We start from the raw sequence: 24,696 nt of genomic DNA, 5'->3' as shown, positions 1-24,696 counted from the left end.
ACTCCTTTTCAGCTACTAGGTTTCTAGACCTGAAAGCAAAGCCTTTCTTCAAAAACAAGTCTGCTTTTATAAAACAGAGAAACACATGCACAGGAATGGGAAGAGCTTTGGCATTTCCTGGTAGAAAAACAAAGAATGAAGATATTTTTTTTCTGCTTCTTAAAATGTGTAAGTCTAACTGAATTTGTCCATCAACACTTTAGCACGTGCCATCAGCTTGTTCAAAGGTAATGTCCTTCAGTTGTTATTGACTTGGCAGACCTATAACTAACAATCTAAAAGTGAAATTCCTTGTTTAATTAGCTGTGTCTTAAATCAACCTTTTCCCCATTGTAATAATTAGTGGATAGCTATACTGATATTTATCTGCTAATTTATAAATCTCTCATCATCTGCTATCTTTGAATTTGCTGATTTTTTTCTGTATGAAAACACAGCTATTATTTTTGAAAATAAATAAAAATAAAAAGGACATTCAGAGAAAGAATCAGAAAGAGACATGCAATTATCATTGGAAATAAGGAATAAATGAGGAGACAGTTGGCAGCAGGCCTCTCTTTTAAGTTCTAGGTGACTGCATTATCTTTAGGAAGAAGTGAAGCACTGAAGACTGAGCACAATGAAAAGTGTGAATTTCCTGGATTTCTGAGGAAGCATTGTTTGTGTTCAATTTAAATTTTAAAAGATCCAATATACTAGTTAATTGATAAAAAAAAAAAAAAAAAAAAAAAAAAAAAAAAAAAAAAAAACTTGGAAAAATCCTTCAAAATGCACACAAGCACACAAGCAGAGCTTTGGAGGAAAGATTATGCCAACTTTTTGTACAGAGGGTGTTTGTGAAAGAGACCACATGCATTCTCAGTCTGGCAGGGTGAGAGATGATGCAACGATGAGGGTGGCAATGCATCCCGTTTTTGTGTGAAACTATCCACTCTGAGATGCTGAAGTGACTGAGATTTCTTGGCTGATTTCTCAGCAGTCTCACCCATGGTGCTGTTGGGTTGCATTTGGCAGCAATTCCACCCTCAGAAATTGTCAGGCAAAACACAAGAGACCTCTTGTACTGAAATATTGTGGGATGGGGCCGTGATAGAAAACCTGTCCACCAGAAGGCTTATTGTTCTTGAATATTTAAAGTAATTTTCACTTCTGAAGGTGGCATTGTTGTATGTCTCTGGAAAAGGAAGACTGTTGCTAAGAGTTAAATTATGTAAATATGTTTGGGAAAATGGTTATTTAAAGAGACAGAATATAATTTAATGAAGGCCATAAGGAAAATATGAACAAATCTGATACAATTTGCCATGACTGTATCTGCCTTCTTCAGGTTCTTCTTTCTGGATAGTGTTGGTCTCTGCTTCTCTAGCCTACTCATACAATAAAAGTAGTGAGGCCAGGATTTTGTCTACTGCCCTTTTTATATATTTGTTGAGTAAAATAAAGGATTGACTTCTTTAAAAGATAGATTTCCAGCAGGGACTTAGAGATGGAGATCCTGGAGTGTTATAAAAGAGACACTGCCTCCTTCCTGACCAGTCTGACAGTATCAAAGTTAGGAAATACTGTGTGTGTCTCCTGAGAGAAAGTGATCTCTGCTTTCCAGAGAGGTAAGATGCTCTCTATGCCTTATCTTTCTTATCTGTCTTTCCTATCTCCAGCTATATTCATGTGAATGTGATACAGGCCTGGGACTACTCTCATGAAATATACATTTTTGTGTCAACTTATTTCTCCTGAGTTGCATGATTTAACCTTGTTGGGGGTATATCTGTAAAATAAATTCCTGCATTTTAACAGATATAGAGAGAATGAGTCTAAATATTAGGCTTACTCTGTGTACAGGCACAAAAATAATATTGCCTGGCCTAAACTATATCTCTGCCCTTCAAAAGCCCATCTGAGACTAACTGTACCTGCCTAGCTAAATCAAAACAGAGTGAGAGCTTGTTGCAAGAGATGGGATTAGAGGCTATAACTGAAGTATCTCAGGTCTCCCCTGATCAAGGCAAGCTATAGTGTAGCCATCAGAAAAGAAAGAAGGCAGATGAGAGCAGCTATGACTAAGAATCAAAATCACAGATATAATATTACAGGCAGGGAAGACCTTTTGCCATACGCTTTGTGAACAAATTCCATGCAGGTTGCGTTGTGCACTTGCAACAATGCTTGTATTTCTGTGTGAATAGAAACACCTTTTTATGCAGAGGCATTCCAAGGGAACAAAATTTAAATCAAAATAGACCATACTTTTCTGAAGGTTTAAAATCATAAAAAAAAATAGTTTATTCTACCAATAATCCCCTTAGAATTGGTTATTACCACTATTAATGACTTTCCAGTTAGAATATTAATGGCCCATAACCAAAATCTGCTGGTAATGACTGATTTCAGAGGGTATTATTACTTAATTAATGATACTTCACCTACCTGCAGTCAGCTTTGTAGGTACCCATTTTACTGTGTATTTCAGGATGCTAAAACCAGTTATTACATGTGAAGGAAACATCACAAAAAGAGACAAGGAGATGCTTATTTTCTGGTTGTTTTGCATTTTGTGGCCTGTCATCTAACTTGCATCGGAATTTACTTGCCTCCTATTAAAATACAGCTTCTTATTAGGAATTTTATGTGCAGTGAAATTGCATGTTGAAACTGTATAATGAAAAGCAATGCCTACGTTTGGGAGAGGCTGGCTGATGGAAATTTAAAATATATATTTTCAATCATTGTTTTATAGACCACCTCTTTTTCCACCTCTTTGATCTGAATGACAATTTCTTTTACAATATCCCATTTTCATGCTTTGGTTTGTCATGTCCTATTTAGAAGCCTTGTTTGATGTCTTGATACCATGATCACACTTGTTTGCAATTTACAATTCATGTTAATTTAAAAGGGTAAGTTTTAGGAATACAACTGGTGACATGAAGTAAGCTGAAATAGGGTCAATGGATATCACATCCTGGGTCACAGGATGATTACAAGCTGTGAAGGGAGTGATAACATTTTGGTATACTTATTAAAAAGTCACAAACTTTGATTTCCTGTGGGTTGCTGGGGTGTCCACTCTTCCCTGTGCCTGTAGATGTTACGCTCAGGAATAAGGCATAATGCAAATCCTTTGTAACAAGCGTATCAGCAGTCTCATTCCTGTTTGCTGTTGTACTGTGTCATACCCTGAACAACAAAACTGAGAAACCACTTTCATGCAGAGACTCTCAGGGTGTACCAAACTAACCATTTTGGCATTTTGTGGCTTTGACATCTTCAATCCTCCTATGACTAAGGATTCTCAGGAGCCAGTCTCACATACCCTTACAAGAGTAATCTTATTCACTCAAATGCTTCCACTTCACAGTAGCGGAGCAGGTCTGGGGACTATAAAGATTATTATTCCTTTGACCATAAATCTGACTGTGAGCTCAAGCTTTTAGGTAATAATTTCTTTGAAGAAGATTTATTTATTTATTCATTTATTTTAATTGTAGCATCTCATGGAATTTTTGAAAAACTATTCTAGTGTATTTCTGGTATTCATTCTTCTTCAGTAGAATACTTCAGAAAATGCAACCCTTAAGTTTATACAACTTCACATAGAATAGCACTTTAACTTTCCACTTAGTAAAAATTTCCTTTAAAGTCAATTTTGATCTGTTCTTGTGAACATCTCTCTAGCCTGTCTTATTTCTAGACCCCTCAGCTGAGAGACTAAGAGCTTCACAAAGAACACAGGGAGGAGTTCAGCGCACACACAGATGGTAAAAGCTCAGATGAAATTAAAATTAAAAAAATATTTAAATTAAAGATAAACTTTCATTGTCTAGGAAAATAGGGTAGCCATACAACAGTGTGGTTGTTCCTTGCACTCCTGTGGGCATTATTGCTTTCATTTAAACAAATTTTGGGCTACCAAAAGATGATAATTTTAATTTGAGATGAAGGTCTACCATCTGTGTACATAGTGGACTCCTCTCCCTTATGTATTATCTACGCAAATAACACCCATTTTGTTGTATGGGGAATGTGATGAAGATAATAAAAGTGAATAGAGCCAGGTGCTGATCAAACAGATGTTATTTTAGTCTGACTCTACCTGGCTCATCAGTGTGCTTCGACACAGGCATACATCACTCCCAATATTCTAAGCCTGAGCTAACCATACTGGTTTACATTGTGATTTACTGGGTGAACACAAAGGAATAAATAGAGGTTACTACACTCCTATGTTTTTTGTTGCAGATTTCTGGAGGTGAAAAGCTATACACAGCTTCAATGGGTCACTCACCTCTGTCAGTCAGTCTTCCAAAAATCTCAGATGTTAATTGTCTCTACTGACGTTTTGAAACCAGTGAGGTGAGGAGAACAGCATACAGATGTTGCGGAACATTTACACAACCTGCTCTATAAAATCCAGCAATACTGCATAATCTTTATCTGAACTTCTTCAGATACAGAGTTAAATATCTCAATATAGCCCATGTGGAATGTAGGCTAAAGCTGATTTTAATGCTAAACTAAACACACTTTGAATCCATTTCAGTGAGATGGTTTAATTAACTAGGCCACTTCTCCTAGCCCCCTGTACTCAATGCAAATTAATGGCACTCAGAATACACATTCTCTCAGTGTCTTGCTGCTGTTTGCTGCCTATGAATCCTATCTCCCATCCCACACCTTGCACTTACACGAATGATTAACTACCTCCAGAACTCATTTCCTCCTAAGTGGTTTCACAGTATTTTTCTTCTGTGGGTGAGCCAGCACAAAACCATTCTCAAAGGTGTCAGTACTATTGTGCCAGTCATTGTTTCTGATAGCTTATGCTAAAATATAGAATACAAAAGAAATTTTTTATTACATACTTCATATTCTATCACTTACGCAAGGGCAAAGATGAGGGTCTTTTTCATATTAAAAATGGTCTGTTATCTTTGTGTGGAGGTGGGGGTAGGAGTTTTAGGCAGACTCAGAAATAAATGCTTGTTTAATATAGCAGCCAGGTAAAGAAAGTCTGAGAAATGATGCAATATTTTGCAGGGTCAGGGAGCAGCCCCTCTTCTAAATGTGAATGCTGTTGAGGCCATGATATAGACCAGTCACTAAAACACTCTAGTGCCTTGTGTCACAAAGAGAAAGTGCAATATAAGAGCTAGATTTTCTGCTTCATGAGATTCCCACATGTAAACCATTTTTTTTTTTTTTTTTTTTTTTTTTTTTTTGCCAGAAAGGAATATGAAACAAGACTTTGAAAATCCTTTCAAGTCAAATTCTGACAAAATCCAACCTTCAGAGTTCTTACCTGAAGAGCACTGCCAAAATGTCAAGTTGAGATGAAACCTTGACAGGTCACTTTGGTGTGGGCTGTAGAAAGAGACCTTTGAAAAGCTGTCTTTGTTTCCACACACGCATCAGATATAAAATCCTATTCTTGCTCTTAAGCTCTTAGCCACTGATATTAGCTCTTCGGTTGTAATCCTGGAGGCCCCTAGCAGACAGTGCAGCTCTGTCAACTGGGCACTCTATTAAATCTTTGTAACAGAGAGTTACTACCCCAAAGGACCTCACATTAAAAGGGCAACAGGACACTGGAGGTGATGTGGAAAATGCCACTGTACTTAATGGGACTAAAGCAAAAGCCATCTAAGTCCTTTCTTCCAGCACTGGCAACAAGCAGAGGCTCTGATTCAGAGACATGAGTTCTCAGTGGGTCCGAAAGAGGCAAGGTCTAATGCAGTTGGTCTGCACATACACAGCAAGCTGAAGGCACTGAGGTTTCCTGAAACTGCAATGGAGATTGTTGTGGAGGGGTACCATTTTCTGGTAGAAACTAAGCCTGATTGGAATTCACCTCAGAAAACTGTGATTCACTATTGCTTGCATGTCATAACATCTGGGTTTCTCAAATGTTTATGCTATATTAAAAAGTTATGATACAACTGAATAATTTCTCAGAAACATTTGATTGAAAATACACATTTTTTTTTTTCTTTTTCTTCCCTCTGCTTTGCAACATATTCCTGATGTGATCCTTGTGGAATTATTTGGCACTGGATCTGATGTTTTTTCTTTAATTTTGGAAATTTGCTTTTCACATATGTCACAAATAGTCACTCCTTAAATCTCTGAAGAGTTTATATGCAGTGTTATGTAAACTGTCTGTTACAAAGAAACACGGTGTTTCACATGTGCAAATGAATCTATATCGTGTTTCCAAAAACAAGATCCTACAGGATTCAGCTGGTTCCAGACCCAGGCCATGGCTACCCACACTCTTCCTCACTGCTCTGCCCACCTGTCTGTATGGTGGATCACTGAGATGGTTTCATTACTTTAAAGATGGAACATGGAGGACATGTTTTTGACCATGTAAAGTCCTTCACACTCTTCACAGAATCACAGAATTTCTAGGTTGGAAGAGACCTCAAGATCATCGAGTCCATCCTCTGACCTAACACTAACAAGTCCTCCACTAAACCATATCACTAAGCTCTACATCTAAACATCTTTTAAAGACCTCCAGGGAAGGTGACTCCACCACTTCCCTGGGCAGCCTGTTCCAATGCCTCACAACCCTTTCAGTAAAGAAGTTCTTCCTAACATCCAACCTAAAACACCCTTGGCGCAACTTTAGCCCATTCCCCCTCGTCCTGTCACCAGGCACATGGGAGAACAGACCAACCCCCACCTCGCTACAGCCTCCTTTAAGGTACCTATAGAGAGCGATAAGGTCGCCCCTGAGCCTCCTTTTCTCCAGGCTGAACAAGCCCAGCTCCCTCAGCCACTCCTCATAAGACCTGTTCTCCAGGCCTCTCACCAGCTTGGTTGCCCTTCTCTGCACTCGCTCGAGCATCTCCATGTCCTTCTTGTAGTGAGGGGCCCGAAACTGAACACAGTACTCAAAAAAAAATACTCTTGCCCATCACCATGTAGGGAACACAGCTGGGCAGCCCTGTCTGACCCATTTGCCTTTTCTAGACTCCTCTGCTCACTAAGCAGCTCCCACAAAAAGCAGTAGTTGATATCAGAGTTGATAAAGGGGGAAAATATTGGGCTGTATCTGTTATACAGCTCTACCTATTGTACAACTGGTACACAGTCACAAACAACACCGCTAACTCCAGAACAGCCCAGGGATCATTTATGTCTGACATTTTCCAAGCACCTACTGCTGTGTGGTTCCTTTAAGCCAATACAAGCATACTTATTATTATTGCTTGTTATGGCAACAAATTCAATGATGTTGTATGTATTGCCAACACAGCTGATTGGCATGAAATAAAAACAGCCGGTGAAGACAAATAAGGCTAGTTGAACAAGGTAAAGTTTATTAATTTTTTAATGTTTTCTTTTTCCTGAATAGGAGGGTGGGTTAACTATCTGTTGGAAAGGCAGTGTAAATCAGCTCACATCACACCTTGTAGAAGAAGAGAAAAGATGTGTCTCTAGAAGGAAAAGCAATCAACAGAAGGGGTGGAGAAAAAATATAAATCAGGATGTTTTATGTTTTATTCCACCCTGTTGTTGATTGCTTTTCCTTCTGTAACCTCCCTCCCTCCTTCTCCCCCTTCCTCTGTCCTTCACTAGCAACTCAGCTTACATCTGCACATACCTTCTCACATCATTTGAACGCCATACAAAAGTAAAAGCATAGTTTATAGGATGGGTTGAGTGTAGTGTTACCTCTCTTTTCATTCCTGTCTTGACAGGGTAATGTCACAGAAAGTTTTGAAACAATAACAACTCACATTGAATTTGCACTTTGCTGCTGAGCTGTGTACTAGGGCTTGCTGGACTTTGTTTCTAAAATGTCCAAATCCCAGTAACTCTGCACCATGTGAGTGTAAGGCCACACTGATGATGTCTTCTGAAGAATATTAGCAGTCCTTGACATGTACATCATCCCAACCCAAGCCATTACCAGGAAGAGACCACCTTGCTGATGTAACTGCTAATACATGTATGACTTGTCTTGGAACTGAGACAAAAAGTAGGGCCAGGACAGATTCTGCTTTTCTCAACTGCATGTTTCTTTTTTTTGCCCATTAGTTTTAACTGCCAAATTGCTGTTCTTCATTTTTTTATCATGTATTGAAACACCTGTTTTGAAGAGACTTGCCACTGAGATTGTACAACTTTATTTTCTACAATCTCTATTTGAAAGGATAATTTTAGTGGGATCCCAAGTGTTAGGCTCTGTCTCTGAGTGATTTTATGACAATGCATGACAGCTGCAGTCTTACTAATTCCATTTAAATTTTGTGGAGAAATTGCAAAATTCATACATGTTCCTTGTGATGAAACCGAAATAAGAAACTTCAGCTCTGTCTTTATAATCCTCTTAGGAAAAGTATGATAGTGCTCATCTGGATATATTTGTGCCATTATCAGGCACAAATACATGTTGGTGTTTCTGAGAGGAAGAATCAAGAGCTGCATTACAATGCTAAGTTAAAGCACATAATGATGTATGTACTTGTGCTAACACATCTGTTAGATACACGATATATATTTCAGAATTGAAAGGGTTGAATATAGTCAATGAAACCCAATCTGTGGGTAATGACAAAGATGATCTCAGCTAGTCTTCTTTTCCTGCAAATCTTGCTTAGGTAGCATGCTTAAAGAGTGCAATCAACAGATTTTCAATAAAAACCTTTAAATTTGTGGGCCTCAACCTGACAGATACTATCCATAGGACAATAAGGTCTACATGGGAAATCTAAGTTAAGATTGTTTCATTCCTTAATTCAGAGAGCAACTTTACTTTTCAGTCCTGTTTATTGAGAACATATTTCACAATGCTGCTTAGGTGATATCACAGTTTTATGTGGAAACGTGAACATAGCTGCTGTAATACGGCCTGATTTACAGAACATCCATGAGGACAAGCAGAAGCAACATCACATTTCATGGACTTTTTTTCCTGTGGGGAAACAAATACTTTAAAGAAAATGATATATAGTGGTCACACATGAGACTGCAGAGTTTGGTCCTTTGTTATAAATCCTACAGTGGTTCCCTTACTCCAAGGTGAACAGGTCTAGGTGGTTGATGATATTGCTCCAGAATGATGTATTCATCCATGCTTTTAAAATAGACTTAGGAGCTCCATCACTGGTTGCTGACAGTGGCAGTTGTTTGTGCTTCCTTTCAAGCTCAGCTTTTGGGATTGTCATCTTAATCATATGGGATAAATTTCAAAATTTGTATAAATCAAAAATGTACAATTTATACAACTTATTTGTCTTCCCATCAAGTTCTTAAAACACTTCCAAGCAAGGCTGAATTTAATTAGAAAGGATGCAAATATTCCTATTCTCCTATTACAGATGGACAAATTAAGGCATGAATGAGTTTCCTGATCTGTGTAATGGTGACTTATGAGGTTTTGGCAAAAACAGGGAAAGAATCCAGATGAACAGGAAAGAAACAGTTTTCCTGTTACAGACATATGAAATATTAATTTCTTCATGATCTCTTATAGAAAAGATCTAGGTGATTAAGAGAAAAGATGGGAAAATGTGATACAAATGTCTTTATATATATATATATGCATAGCTATATATATGTGTAGATATATATATATATATAAATATATATATATGACATCCAAAATGCCTGTATCATTCCATGTTTGTGCTACTTTTTAAAATTTACACTCAAAAAATCCCTGAAACATTATTACAATATACTGGTAGGTAATCTTGTCCATGAGGTACTTTGTTAAAAATAAACAACTTAATGATGCATCATTTTTTCCCCTTTCCTTTTTTTTTTTTTTTTTTTTTTTTTAATTATTTAACCCTTTCTATCACAAGAACTATGTCGCTTAGTACAGAAAAAGAGACAATAGAGAGGAAAGGAATACTTATTTTTTTTCTCTTTATATGCTTTCAGAGATGAGACATAAATTACAGGGAAGTTAACAAACACCAAAACCCTTTGGCATTTGACACAAGAGCCTTTTCTCTTTAATTTGGCATCCTAATAATACTTGGAGTCCCTTCGTTTGAGCAAGTCACTGGCAGATGCTTTATTGTGTCGGTTGTTTCTCCTCTGGGGCTGTACATTAGGTTAAAATATCACAAATAGCTGCTATTAAAGTGTGAGTCACAGTAGCTATAATTTTTCATGACAGCCAAAGAAAATGTGACATGTTTAGGAAACTCTGTCATTGATGCTAACACTCAGATCTTCAGGCAAATGTTTAATGACATACTCAGCATGCTGTGCAAACTCCGTTGTCTACCAAACAAAAGGTTACTACTAGAGAACTATAAATACTCGGAAATGTCACTAAACAATAGGAGCTCTTTTCTTCCTGATCACTGAAGGCAAGATAGGAATCAGGCTGATATGAACTGCATAAAAAGGAGGCTTTTTACATATGCAGTTATTTTTGTTTGACTCCTGCAAATATTCTGTTTTAGAATATCCGCTGTCTCTGCTTAGTGCAGAGCCATGGCTTTCCTCTTTTGTTTTGATTTAAGCTGTTGTCGGGCAGTAAGCATTCAGGCTTACTACTGTTCAACTGCTTTTATTCTACTGCATGGGGAAGCAGGAGATAACTAACACACACACCCTCTGAGACTGCACAGCACAAAACAAGAAATCCTTTCTGCAGGCAGGCCCTGTGCTACCTGCAAAATTGGAGTAAGCTTTCCTGAGCTCATGCTCACTGTCATTTACCTTCGGACACCATGTAATGACTCAACCTTTGTGATTACTGTTATAAACAGGGCTATCTTAGCAACATCCTGATGACACATAAGGTATAGAGAATACCTGGGACTTAACGGATTTTAACACAAGTAATGTAAAGTGGTGCAATGTGATCTGGAAGTCATAAGGACATGTGTAATATTGCAAAGTAAGCTTATAGTCATTGAAAGTCACTTCAAATTATCAGCTGTATGAAAGGGAATAAAAGGAGATTGTTCTGTTTCATCCACAAAGATCAGCAAAGCTGCAAACAGCAGACTTGGAAGTACAGCATAAACATGGCAAGGGAGCTCCTCTGAAGTGTTGTAAAATGCCATGGAAACTGCCCACTTGGCTTCCCTCTGCTTCATGCAGGGGGCAATTGATTTTGCCTTTTACTGCGTGAGAGTGAGCATCCAGTGGCGAAGCAAAGATAGGTTTTTGAACTGCTCAAATGTATGATGGGTCTTAATCACAGTGTTATGACAGGTTAAGAGTTTAAGCCTGCACAGCTTGGAGATGATGAAGCTGCCTGGGGATGGGAACTCACTGCAGCATATTAGCACCTAAATCAGGGTTATGAAATCCTGGGCAAGGAGCGAACTGAACAAAAAGCAAGAACAGAATGTACAGAGATCCCTGTGGATTAAAGTGGGGGAAACAATTTTAAAGATTTCCGTTCTTGGAGGGCAAGGATTGCTGATTGATTCCTGCATCTCCAGAGAAAGTGACAGAGGTTTTGATGTTTTAATTTAAACGGGAACAATATCACTGGTGACAAATTCACTTTTTTAGGCTGTCTCTGCAGTTCCTGTGATGAGGAGCCGGGGAGCTGTACGATTCACTGCAATACTCTTACAAACCCCAGCTCAGGGAAAAGACAGGGCCTTTGCAGCAGTAAACATCAGGGCTGCCATGAAGCACATCGTATTTCCACCAGGCCAAATGGGTTGCTACAGCCAATGTTGTTTAGATAGGTGCTTGGATATCCCACAGTCTGCCTTTATGTGTGTCTGAAGTGCACGGCTGGGTTACCAAGCCATCCAAAAAAGCAACGTGAGCTGAGCCTTGAGTGTGAGTCTGGGCTCTCAGTCAAAGCACAGAGTGGGGTGTTCCTCATGTTATGAGTTTCTCTGCACCCCATGGGAGCCCTCCCTCAGCTTTTTTTGCCCTCAGTGTCAGTATTGTTTTAATCCAATGGGTAACATACAGCAAAGGGCAAATTTATAGTAGATGACAACTGTGATTTTTTTTGGCACAGTTTTCAAAGCAGGCTCAGTGAATGACTCTTGGAGGCTGTGGATATCTATCTCCAGATGACTGTTTTGTGAAACTAAGCCCTTGTGAACTTTGTGTAGATTGCACAGAGATATGCAAAACCCAGAGAAAGATGGGATTTAGGATTCACCTGTCTCCTCAGAATTTCCTAAACACACGTTTATATAATGTCTTTCTGATCCCTGTGACATTGCTTAACTCTCTAAATACATCTTCACAACAGCCAGGGAAAGTATGTCAGGCAGCCTCATCACAGGAAGATGAGGCTGAAGAGAAAGAAAAGAAACTGAGCAACCTCAGACTGAGTGCAGCTGCTTCAAGATCCTAATGAATGACTTTCTGCAGTGCTAGTAGAAGACTGAGAAGAAACAGCAGGGAAGGAAAAAGAAGACATTTCTTCTATTCTGTACTGGAAGCATGAGAACTAGAAGGATGGATGGAGACACAGATAAACTTCAAAGAAAAGCAGAATGCAAGGTTAGTCATTTTTTCATATTCATATGGCACGAGAGGCATAAATAAGAAAAAGCTCAACTATGGGATTTTGCATCTTGGTAAAAGGGGAAGCTTGAGCTCTTAGACCTGTGTCTGGGTGACCAGCTTTAAGAAGGTAAAGGGGATTGGGATTGGAGATGCCTCTTTCTCAGTACTTCTGTGTTATCTGCATGTAGAAGACCTGAGAGGATGCAGCCATGAACGATGTGTTCCAAACTGAACCAGAGAGGCTGAACTCCCCCTATTACAGACTGAAAAATTCAGAAATCTAAAAGAAAAAAAAAAAAAAAAAAAAAAAAAAAAGAATAGGAGAAGTTGTGCAGAGCAGGAAGTATGCCTTAAAGAAGGCTGTAGTAGTTATCCGGAGCAACCATCAGCACACCAGTTTTAATGATTTTTTAAGAATGCAGGACCTCCCAAAGCCCCACCTAGATATATCTAGTCATCCGTGATGCCAGTGTGCTTGTACATAGGTGTGCTTCTGATATTACCAATGCCTTTGGAAGTGGCCAGAGAGAAGCACTGGGACTCCAGGAGGTCCCAGAGGCCTAACATTGTTCTGCAAACAAAGTAGAACAGAGGAAGATTGGCAGACATTAGAGAATTACTGTCTGAGCTAACATCAATGGAAGCTTTGATGCAAGCCTCTTTCAGGGAATTACAATAAAAGGTAGAGTGACTGAGGTTGAGGCAGGCTTAAACAAGCATTCAGATACAGTAACAGATACAGATAAGAGACTTCAGGAGCTTGAAAGCAAGGACCTAAAAAATAGATAATTTGGAGAGTCGAGAGAGAAGAAATAACACTGGATTGAAAGAAATCCCAGACCAGGCTGACATAAAGAATGAGGAACTCTTAAAATAAAAAAAAAAAAAAAAAAGTTAAGCTTCCGCAAAAGGAACACTTGAAAGAGGGAGAGAGAATTTCCTGGGTATACGTAGGTGGGGAATGTCATACACATTGAAGACAGCTGTGTGTTCTATGTGTTTTCACGCTAGTGCCATGTTTTTGCCACTATACCACATGTTACACTGTACTAGGTAAAAGACAATGAACACTTAACAGGAATCATCAAATTGAAAAAGGATATAACCTATTCAGTTCCTATGAGAAATGAGCAATGAATTCAGCAGAATATGAGGGGAAGCACTAATCAGAGAGAAAAGATATCCAGAAATGAAGGGAGAAGCTAAAATAAACCTTGCTTGCTACTCAGCGTTTGGGGACAGAGGTGCCCCAAAACGACAAGCCCAAGCAACCAACATGAACTAGAAGATGTTTGGAGAGAGTTAGCTGTATCTGCTGAAAGTAAGGGAGCTGTGTGTCATGCTGTCATACTGGGACATGAGTTCCCTGCCTCTGTGCTACTGTGGAGCTCTTCATGACAGGCAGCTCTTCATGACAGATAGCCACACAGTTTTTTTTCAATAACACCAATCTTGGCTCATTTACCCCTGTAAAAATGTGATAGCTTAGAAAAGAAAGAGGAGGTGACCACATCCAAACACATCTGCCAGCACTGAGATCACTTGCTCACAAAATCAAGAGACCTGAGGGGTTTCAAAGCCACTTTTCTGACCTCAGGAAGCCTGTGTCCAGCACATTTTTTGATGGATTTTTTTTTTCTTCAAATTTTCTACTCCAAAATCATGCTTTAAAACAAGGAAACAGTCCCAGGAGCAGTGATTAAAATGTTGACCACTTCCCTCAAGAAGAATTACCCAAACAGTTATGAAAGGAAGGTGCATTCCCAGCTCTAAAATATATTTATATATAAAACAATATATAGTATATATTTTATATATATATATATATATATATATATATATATATATATATATATATATTGTTTTGTTTTGTTTTCTGCCCCTGGGGATTAGCACAACCTTCAAAGGCAAAGAAGTCAGGACTAAGACCTCCTCCCTAGAAAACTAGCTACCCTTACAGCACCAGCATAGAAGAGATAAATCTGAATCCCTTCAGGCAGGAGAAGGACTTGAGCAGGTTTCCCTTCTCCTGCAAGAACCTGCCAGCCTGCATGTCAATACATACAGAGAGTTGCTATTGCCATTGCTAATGTAAAAGAAAGTTTTGAACATCTTATTTTGTGAATTGTGCAATTCTGTCAATGCATTAGGTGTGGTCTGAGGACATCTATGAAGTCATACCTCTGAGGGACCGTGCAGATGGCCACCAAGATTATATGCCAGTTTCTCATTCCTGTAAAGAAGGAAAAAGATGAACCCAAGTGTAAATAAGAAAAAAATAATAAAAAAGGTTTAGTTGATCTAAGGAACACTTACACGGAGACTCTTAGGATTGCAGTTTTGCATAGTTTTGAATAATTTCTTCCTAAATCTCCTTTAGGTGCTTAAAATCCTTCCTTGACCCTAATTGGCCCATTACCACCACTTGTCTTCAGCAAAACAAAAAGAATTGCCATTCCCAACACTTAGAGGGATATTGTGATGGGTGTTAAACAGGCATACCATGTTTCATTTGCAAGGGGTTATTCCCATTTAGGCAAAACTGATAGGATGGATAAAGAAGTTTTAAAAGATCAAGCTATAGGCAAGGTTAAGAGCTGACATCACAGTAATTCAAATTCTGGGTGAAAAACAGCTAGGAAAGCTTAACAGAAATAAATGTGAACAAATATGTGAGGAAATGGTAGAAGACAAAAAAAGAAGAAAAAAAAAGCCTTACGGAAGCATTAAATAAAGTAAGGGTTTGGCTCACAACCCTGTTAAGTTGGTTTCCTGGAATCCCAGCAAATTTTTAAATCAATAGAAGCCCATCTTTAATTGACTTGAAACTTAACAAAGACAAATTTGATTTTCCCTTTCAGAGGCCTGTCTGCTTGTTCAATATTGATGTTGAGATATTTGCCAATGTGTTGGCTAATAGGCTGGACTCTGCTGTGTGATTAGTCAGTGGAGACCAGAGAAACTTTTTTCAAGGGCATTAGTTAACAGATAATGAAGGTAGAGGTGTAAGGGTATAAAAGGTGTGCCACTGTCCTGTGATGCAAAGCAAGTCTTAAAAGGAGCTGAATTAAGTAATTTAAAGAGGAGTACCGGATTGTGTGGATAATGGGAAAACATCATGTTTTAGATCAATAGCTACAGTTCCATTACAAAACCCCTTAGGTTGGAGTCAAGGTTAACCACAGCTCTTTATATTTTCAGCATATACTTCCTTTTTATAGTGGTCCTGTAACCCTTGCAGAAATTATCAGAAAAATCACATCTTGCAGGTATAAATTGTAGGCAGCTTGGAGAATAATGTCATGCAGAATATAAATGACATTTTAATGATGATTGCTGATCCTTTTCTTATGCAGGCCATTGTAATGAAAGAAATTAGGAAAGAATTTGTGAAGTTTATAGGAGATCCAGGGCTGAGTCAATTATATCAAACTTCTAGCATTAGTATTTCAAACAAGTCAGGCTACTCACAAATCATTACAAGACAAATGTGAACTCAGTGAGAAAAATCTTAATCAAATCCTGAGGGGTCTCTAGTATCTCCCTCTTGGGAAAGGCATGATGCAAATTACAATTGTATAGAAAAAAAAGAAAAAAAAAAGGAGGGGGTGAGATTTAATACAAAGGAACAAGCTAATAATACTCTGAATCACTAAAATGGCAAAAGTGAATCTTCTCACCATGATTATTACTTCAGACACTTTCACCATCTCTCCTTATTCACTTGGAGAGGAGCTGTAGTCCTCCATTTTATATATCATTTAAACAGAAGAGTAAGTCATACTTAGCCCGAATAATTAATGTAGGGCAGAACTGAGGAGAAGAACAAAAGACATTTAGAGTCTTAATCCTCACTGACTGCGAATGGTGCCGAATCATAATGCATCCCTTTGGAAAAACCCCCAGTACACAGCCCAGGTGATTTATACATCTGCTACCCTATCAGCTAATAGTCCAATAGCACAAGAGCACTAAAGGAAATTTTGAAACAAAACAATCCTTTTTCCCTTAGATGTACTTAATGCCAGTAGAGTTTAATTAAGCTATGGATGTAGCTAGGCTCTAAACAACTCCCCAGTGGGTCCTGTAGGGTTGGCCAGACACAGAATAGAAATGGTCAGAGTATTTTACATATAATCAAGAAAAAAAAAAAAAAAAAGGCAAATATTTAACATTCTTTGCAGAAACAAAAAATCTTCAGTGCTTTTATTTTGGAAACAGAGGCATGTTTTTCAAGCAGGGACATTGCAGTATCTCCAAAATGCAACATGCTCTTTTGCAATCTGCCAGGCAGATGGACACAGAGCCAAGTGGTCCACGCAGCCAGCTTGCTGCCAGGATGGGGGCCAGCAAGGAGCCAGCCGTCTGTGAAATGGGGGCGACAGCCAGCCAGGAGTAGCTGTTTCCCAAGGCTTCTTATTGCCCACCAGACTTTTGCTGGGGAATAGAGCGTCCCTGGGAGTCCACCAGCCTCCCTGGCCAACTCTAGAGACCTGGAGGGTCTGAGGACAGCTTTCAGAGCAGCCTGCCAATACACTTGTTGAGGCAGTGGGTGGAAATGTCCTTTGGACTCCTATCCTAGTTTGTCTTTTTAGATGACAGCTGAAAAGCTGGGGAAGTGAAAATGGGTGAAATTTGGGTGGTGCTCCCAACTCAGAGGAAAAAAAGAAACTTGAAATTGTCTAACCTGCTTTAAATTGGAAAGTATTTAGGGAGCCGTACCATCTTCATGTCTGGAAGCTGTGAAATGCTCTTCCCACAAATGGATGATATGTCTGATGCATCATTTGGGGGATGCCTGACAGTTTTAGAAATGGGTCTCTAAAACTCCCACTTTCAAGCTAGAACCTTGTCATTGCTCTGGATCTTCATAGTGGAACAAATAAGGCAATAAAGTCCTAGCTAAAAACTCTGCTCATCTGTCCTTAGGTAAAGCAAGGACTGCATATCCCAGGATTGCATGTCCCAGTCCCATGCGGAGCCCCTGGAGTAAAAGACAAACCAGAGCAGTGGTTGGGAACAGCCTGCCTGCAGGCACCACTCACAGAGGTGACAAAACTGCAGCTCTCATATCAAAAACTCTTACCAATTTCACCAGAGTAACCTGCATTTCACCAAATAAATTGACAGTTTAATATCTGTACCCCTGGTAGTCTGTGCTGCAGAATCAAACTCCAGTGGCTGAAAATGTTTTCATTCGAGAAACAAAGGAATGCATCCCCCGTCCCAATTTAAAGTGAATTCCTCTCTATAGGTTCATGCATTACTATCAAGAACTCCATACAGGCTCTGTAGAGGCACAGGTGGTGGCAAGGTCTGCACTGGACACTGGAGGCAAGGTCTAAGAGGCAGACACACAAGGGGTTCCCTGAAGGCTTTTCAAGTTTCAGACCTCAGAAATCCCTGGCTATGTGCCAACTGCTGGAAGTTTTCGCTCATAAGCTGCCAGGAGGTGCCCACCAGCCAGGGGCTCATCTCATGGCTTTGCCCACGTAGATTCATGAAATAACCATGTGTGAAGGACAGCATCTCTCACATAGTGGGGTCTCCAAAACAAGCAGAGAACGCAAGAGCATTGCCTTAGATTACACACCTTTCCATCCTAAAATTTAGGCAGTGCAACAATTTAATGTTTGCATGTAGATCTAGCCATAAGGCTGCTGATTTCTGGCCAGAGATTTTCTGCCAAATACCCTTTAGAACAGCTACACACAGCTCAGCACCTTTTTCCCATGAATACTGAAATTACACTTCTCTCATGCGATTTAACACATTAACCAGTGAGTTTTTTTACAAGCTTGTCTGTTAAGCAGAAACATGCATGCTGAGTTCTGAATGCTGAGCATCAAATCATTTTCCATATCTTCCTTAGTGCTCCATATCCCAAATTATCTTGTGGCTAGTGAAGTTGTGGTCAGTTGCCCATGATAAGTTTTTGCCCTTCAGTTCTTCATGTGAGTAACGGAAGCAGAGGAGAAATGCAGGTGTAGGGTAAAACAAGTTTAATTTAGTGTGAAAAATAACACACAGGATTTATTTAATGGATTATTCATTTTATATTTAATGCAACAATAATCTAAAGTTTTAAAATTTACCTGAAGCTGCAGCGTTTCCAGTTTGCTGTGTTAGAAGTCAGAGAATCCAGGGCCACTTACTGCATAATTTAGGTCCCGTTTGTCACAAATTGCACAGGGTCTTACCCATTGGAGTTATGGGGAAACAGATAATTAGCAAGATCTATGGTAACTTCAAGGTGGTTACTGGATGGGAGCTGCCTTCTAGCAGACACTAAAGACAGGGGCAGTGAAAACCTAATTAGCATTCAAAAATACTTTAAACAAGGGATGTCACAAACAGTCTGGGCAAGAAGGGGAGATAGTTACACTTCCACCTAACTATATAGCTACATAAAATAACCATATAAATGATAATGGGCTATATTCTGCACAAAAGAAGACAGCCATTGAATAAAGAAGACACTTAATTGTACATGCATCTTTCAGTATTAGCGAATATCTCCTGAACTAGTCTGCATCCCACAGGTTTGGTTTGGGGACTGAAATTCTGATGAATTAATGGATCAGTTTTATTCACTGCTGGTGATTTCCAGAAGCCAGCAGACAATTCCATTTTATCCATATGTGGATATAGGAGAAGGCTCTTGGTTAAGGCAGTAATTAATGCAACATGGTAATTAGTACCATAGCCAAGGATTACAAAGCTGAATGTTACTGGTACAGATGAGAGGACTTTTTAGGTTACAATGTGAAGAAAGAGCAGAAGAAAAATCCTGCAAGAATCAGCAGTAGAGCCCTGGATATTTCCTGTCTTTGCTCATGGCTACTATAAAATATCATCTTTTATTTGGTTTGGTATAATATCGTTATGTGAGATAGATTTAGCTGGGGTAACAATTATAGACTATTGCTCAGTTTAAGACAATAATCTTCTGACATTTTGCCACAGGTAGAAAAGGAATGAAAGGTTTAACTCAAAGAGTTTGACCATATGATTGACCTAAAGCTACTGAGATTTACAGAAATATTTTCATTAATTCTGTAGTATCTGGATCAGCAACTAGTTCAAGGCATAGAAAAAGCATGCCTGCTCCCAGCTTGTGGTCATCAGGGCCCAGTATCCATGAACAGATGCTAAAACAACAAAGGCTGATTTTATTTATTTATTTTTTCCTGTTCCTACAGGGATGGGATCCTGATACCTGTGCTTCCAATTGAAATTAAGATATTTCTAACAGCAAGCATGACTTAGAAAATGGAGGGCAGTATTAAATGTTAAAGCAGTTATCCAGTCCTATGGCCAGATGAATGACAGTGTGGAATATTTTTTTTTAAGCAACCAGAGCTATACAGAAAAATGGTTGGGCTATGTTCCCATGACACTGCCAATACTGTCACATGCTGATTCAAATTTACATGGTATAATTTGTTGTTCACCATCATCCCAATTCTGATCTTGATGACAATAATGTAATTTTGGATTTCAAGATAATCTTTTTCCCCTCCTTCAGGCCAAAGACAAAGAAGAATATTTGGTTCCAAATCTCTAATAGCTTTTGCTCAAAGGTCTGGTATAAAACAAGTAAATATGCCAGACTGGCATTTATTTCCTGATTATATGCAGCAAATAAACCTTCACATTTTTAAAATATTTTTTTTTAATTATATTGACATTAGAAAGCCCTCTAAAGCATTCACGTGTGCTTACACAATGTGACCTCAAGCTAAAGGTGGACCAACCATAGATAATTGAGTCCACAGGTCTTGCAATAGATAAGACCTCTTAATTATTTAATGCTTTTATGCTAATTGCATTATTTACTAATTAGGAGAGCCTGATATTTACAGAGATCATCACTGTGTGTGCGCACAGGAACATGGGGAATAATGATGCTCCACTCTCCCTTCCCTGACACAGGTGGCTTCACTCCCCATTGCCCTCCAGGGAGCAGGGCTGGGGGGAGGGAGAAGGAAGGGCGAGCAGAGGAAAGGGCACCACATTGCTGCCACAACAACATGACACTGGATGGAGGCGTTGCTCCTTCTGCCATCAGCACCATAGGCTTACCATCACTGCCTGAGATTGATGTAGTAGTCTGAATCTTACATCTGCAGGGGACAATTTATTTATTTATTTATTTATTGTATAAAGACTAGCTGGAGCAGTCAGGAGAGCATTAAACTAAGGTAGAATAATAAGGAAGGCTGGCAAGTAGAGACTCTTAGTATGAGTGTGTGTGCTCTAAGGGTTTCCTTCAACTGGTAGTACAAGGTCATTAAAGTTTCTAAAAAAAAATAAAAAATGAAAACATTCTAACTCAGAAGCTGTTGAAAATTGAATTTATTTTCAGCTTTATTATGGTAGGTGAAGATGAATTAATCACTGAACTGGAAGATTATTGTTGCATAGAGACCAAAATTATGGCATGATTACTTTTATTGTGTTCAAAAAGTAAAGCAGATCCAATCTGGAACACACACAGTGTTTTTGAAGGAGTCAAATTTTCAATGGGAGTAACACTAACTGGAAGAAAAAACTTTGCTTGTAAAGATTAATTTAGGTATCTTCCGGAAGGTGTGTTATATCACAAGAAAGCTCTGATTCCGCAATCAAAAGACAAAGTAACTTTGTCTCTAGACCCTTCTGCTGTAGGGATAAAATGAAAGAAGCTTTCGCAAAAGGGGTAAATCCAACAAAATGTAGCACATGAGAAAAGAAAGAAATGGATAATAATTTTTATAATTTATGAAGTGTACGTAACTGATAAGAGATGCTAATGACATCATCAATTTGTCTCTGGGCTACCTAAGAAAGAGATTTTTAAAAGTATATTAGGAACAAATGAAATCTGAGAAATAAAATAAGCCCATTACAAGATATAGATGATAGTGCCATTTATAAGCAGAGGAAATGCAGGAATGTACAATAAATAAATGCTTGTTCTGTAATCAAAATGAAGCAAGAGGAACTGCTTCTTTCACATGAAGATGATGGAGTGCTCAGTAAGGAACGAAGAAAGATATTGTAAACAACAACAAAAAAAATCAAACAAACAAACAAAAAAACCTTTGTACAGTGTTTAAATCATTTAAAATCATCAGGCCTCGATAATATACCTAAAACTCCCGAAGAATTACTTGAATAGATTTCTGCCCAGTGCACAAGCAAAAACCTGGTAGGTTGGAAAGAAGCTGATCTTAAAAGATTTGTGGATTTATTGAAGCACAAAAAATCTTTAGGACAGTCAGTCCCAAACAGAATAATATGACATGGGATTCAGGTAATTGTGACAATAAATTTGTCTTTGTAATAATCTCAATTACTTGTGTGGAAATTGCCAGTTTGGTTGATAACATCCATTCAGGTGAAACAGGTTTTTGTAAGGCATTTGCCTTGTTACTGCCAGGCTTTCTGCCTAAAGGTAGCACCACACAAAGTCAGTGTATGTAACAGTAAATGGATTAAGATTTGGCTAGTAGATATCTGTGAAAGTTGCTGTCAATAATCATCTCTGAAAGACTTCATTTTTCGGGGTGTTTTACAGGATCATTACAGAATCCTGTGGTAGTCAATGCTATAGAAGTAAACAAAATACTACCACTAAAAAATGTTCACTAACATAACAATTGTCAGAACAGCATGCAATTTGGTGGGAGGGTAGTTGTAGAGAGGATGTAAATGACCTGCCAAGCTGACATCTTCTGAAACAAATTGAGGTGTAATATGAAGTTAAAAACAAAATATGCAGGGAAGATTTAAAGAAAGTTAGAGGCACCTCAACATTGTGATTTAATTTTTGGATTTTGCATCTCTTTGGTTTTCTCACATGCCTATCTTGAAGTTGTATCTTCTAAGATGTCCAGGTACAGGCACAGGCTGAAGCAATACTCAGAATATAGGTTGTAGAATAGTGTTTCAATAAGATTACTTTTAATAATAAAAAAACATATGTGCAATAATAACTTTTAAAGAAATTATCTTCCACTAACTCACTGTCTCTACTAGTACATGGGACTCATCAATTCAATTAAAGTTTGGAAACTGGCCAGCATGAAAAAACGTTTTGCATGCAGTTACATATATGAGATGTTTGCAAAACTTTAGCTGTCGTGACAAAGCTCTAATTAAAATGAAAATCAAGAAACTAGTAACTCCTTTCCTAAATGTCTTAACTGCAAAATGACATATTTTTTTTGACTCAACAGGTCTCACTAACAAATGTTAGTAAAAAAACTGGTAGAATGACTCATGCCAGTGAGACAGATGACAAAGTATCATTATCCAAATTTTGAAGAAGAGAAAAATAGAATCAAAGGAAGCCTAAGGATCCAATCCATAAAAGTTCCATTTTTCTCCAAGTTTGCAGCCATTGAAAAAGAATTGAAGATGCTCATTTCTTTGCTGAAATTAATTGCCACCACAAAACATTTTCGGTGCCAAAATATTAATGGGTTCAAAAAGCAATTGAAAACATTACTGAAAGAAAGACTATTAATTAACAACGGAGATGTGGTTCGGGCTCAGGAAATTTAAGAATATGAGGAAGCATCACCATCACTGTATTCTTCTCCTTGTCTTATATTTTCCTGCTTATCCAGGATATTGGGGAATATGAACAATTTTGCCAGACCCAGTATAATCATTCGTATGTTCTTGTTATGATGTGTACCTCCTCAGAGAATCTATGCAAAGTTTCAATGGATTTCAGTTCTGAAAAAAACTAAAAAACATGCAGCAAAGTCAGCTTCTAGGGAACTAAATGATCCAAGAACATTTTAACTATATCAGGATTACATACTCTAGGGATTTAGCTGAAGCAGAAGGATTTGCATGGCATGAAGATCCTGAGAAACCTCTCAACAGTAACATGTTTTTCTTTCACATGGTGTGTGGTCCAGCAGATGCTGCTCTGTGTTTCTATTTTTTCAACAGTTCAAATTTTTGGAAGGCACTAAGTTATCCTGAAAGATGGCTATGTTTGTAAAACAAACAAACAAACAAACAAACAAAACAACCTGCATATCTTTTAAGGACAGTCTTGGAAGAAATAGCAATTCAGAAGGGTTAGGCAGTGCTCCCATTCTGTTCTTGAAAAGCCAGGAATTTGTAGCACACAGATGAGGATAACACTTCTACACTTGAAGAGTGATGCAACTATTCAGATTCAGTTATCATGATGCAGGATAATGTAATGGGAGCTTTTGAAACATACTTCTGATTTCATTTAGTTACCTATTCTGGAGACCATAGGTATGGCAATGTTGGTCAACACTGCTTGATGTATTGGCAGTTCTCTGACAGGTCTGGAAAGCCAGTATAATGTGGGCATTATTCACCTCCATTTGCTTTAGGTCATGCATTATTCTCCAGTTCATGGCTTCATAAAGCTGTGGAATAGCCTTTCTCTAGGAGAACTCATGAAAAAAAGAACATAGTAAAAAGGGTTAGTTGTAGCCATAAATATGATAAATGGTTTGCTAGAAACTACATTAAATAGCAGCAATATCAGTCCAGAGATGAGTTCTGCAACATTCTTACAGCAAGCCTGTGTGGATGGATGATTCACTATGTGCTTGCTTTTCATGGACATCATTTAATGGAACGTCCTGTGTCACTAGTCATTTGCACTACAACTATGGAAGACTTGTGTGTTGCTGTTTAAGATTTCATTGCACTTTCCTCATTCTCCAGACCTCTACTAAATGATGGGAAATGAAATCAGATATGGTACAATTTGGGCTTCCCACTCCTTTCCATAGTTCTTTATCCAGAGTGTTATGACTGCCCAATTTATTTTATTTAATTTTAATTATTTTAATTTTAATTTTATAATCTTTGTCCAATTATGATTTTTTTTTTTTTTTTTTTTTTTTTTTTTTTTTTACCCAGTGTAATTTTCCTGTAATCCTGTGATTCTACTGTAATCCTCCAGACAGCAAATATGGCTTCTCAGCTTAGTGCTGAGTCCTGCAGCAAGATCCTGAGTACTCAGATACAAACAACGCCCACATTTTCTGCAGTGGCTCTATTTTCAAAGCACTCCAGGGAGCCTAACTGAAAACCTGCCTAGCACATAGGCTCATGAAGCAACTGTTCCCTGTCTGCATAGAGTTCAGGACTCTCTACCATTCTGGCCCACCACTCTGTTTAAAACTGTAAGGAATTCTACTTACAAAACTTAATAACAAGTTGAGTTCGCATCAGGAATGCCTCCTG

Source organism: Aythya fuligula, chromosome 1, assembly GCF_009819795.1.
Source record: "Aythya fuligula isolate bAytFul2 chromosome 1, bAytFul2.pri, whole genome shotgun sequence".
Classification (NCBI taxonomy): domain Eukaryota; kingdom Metazoa; phylum Chordata; class Aves; order Anseriformes; family Anatidae; genus Aythya; species Aythya fuligula.
Note: the sequence above shows the minus strand (reverse complement) of the source record.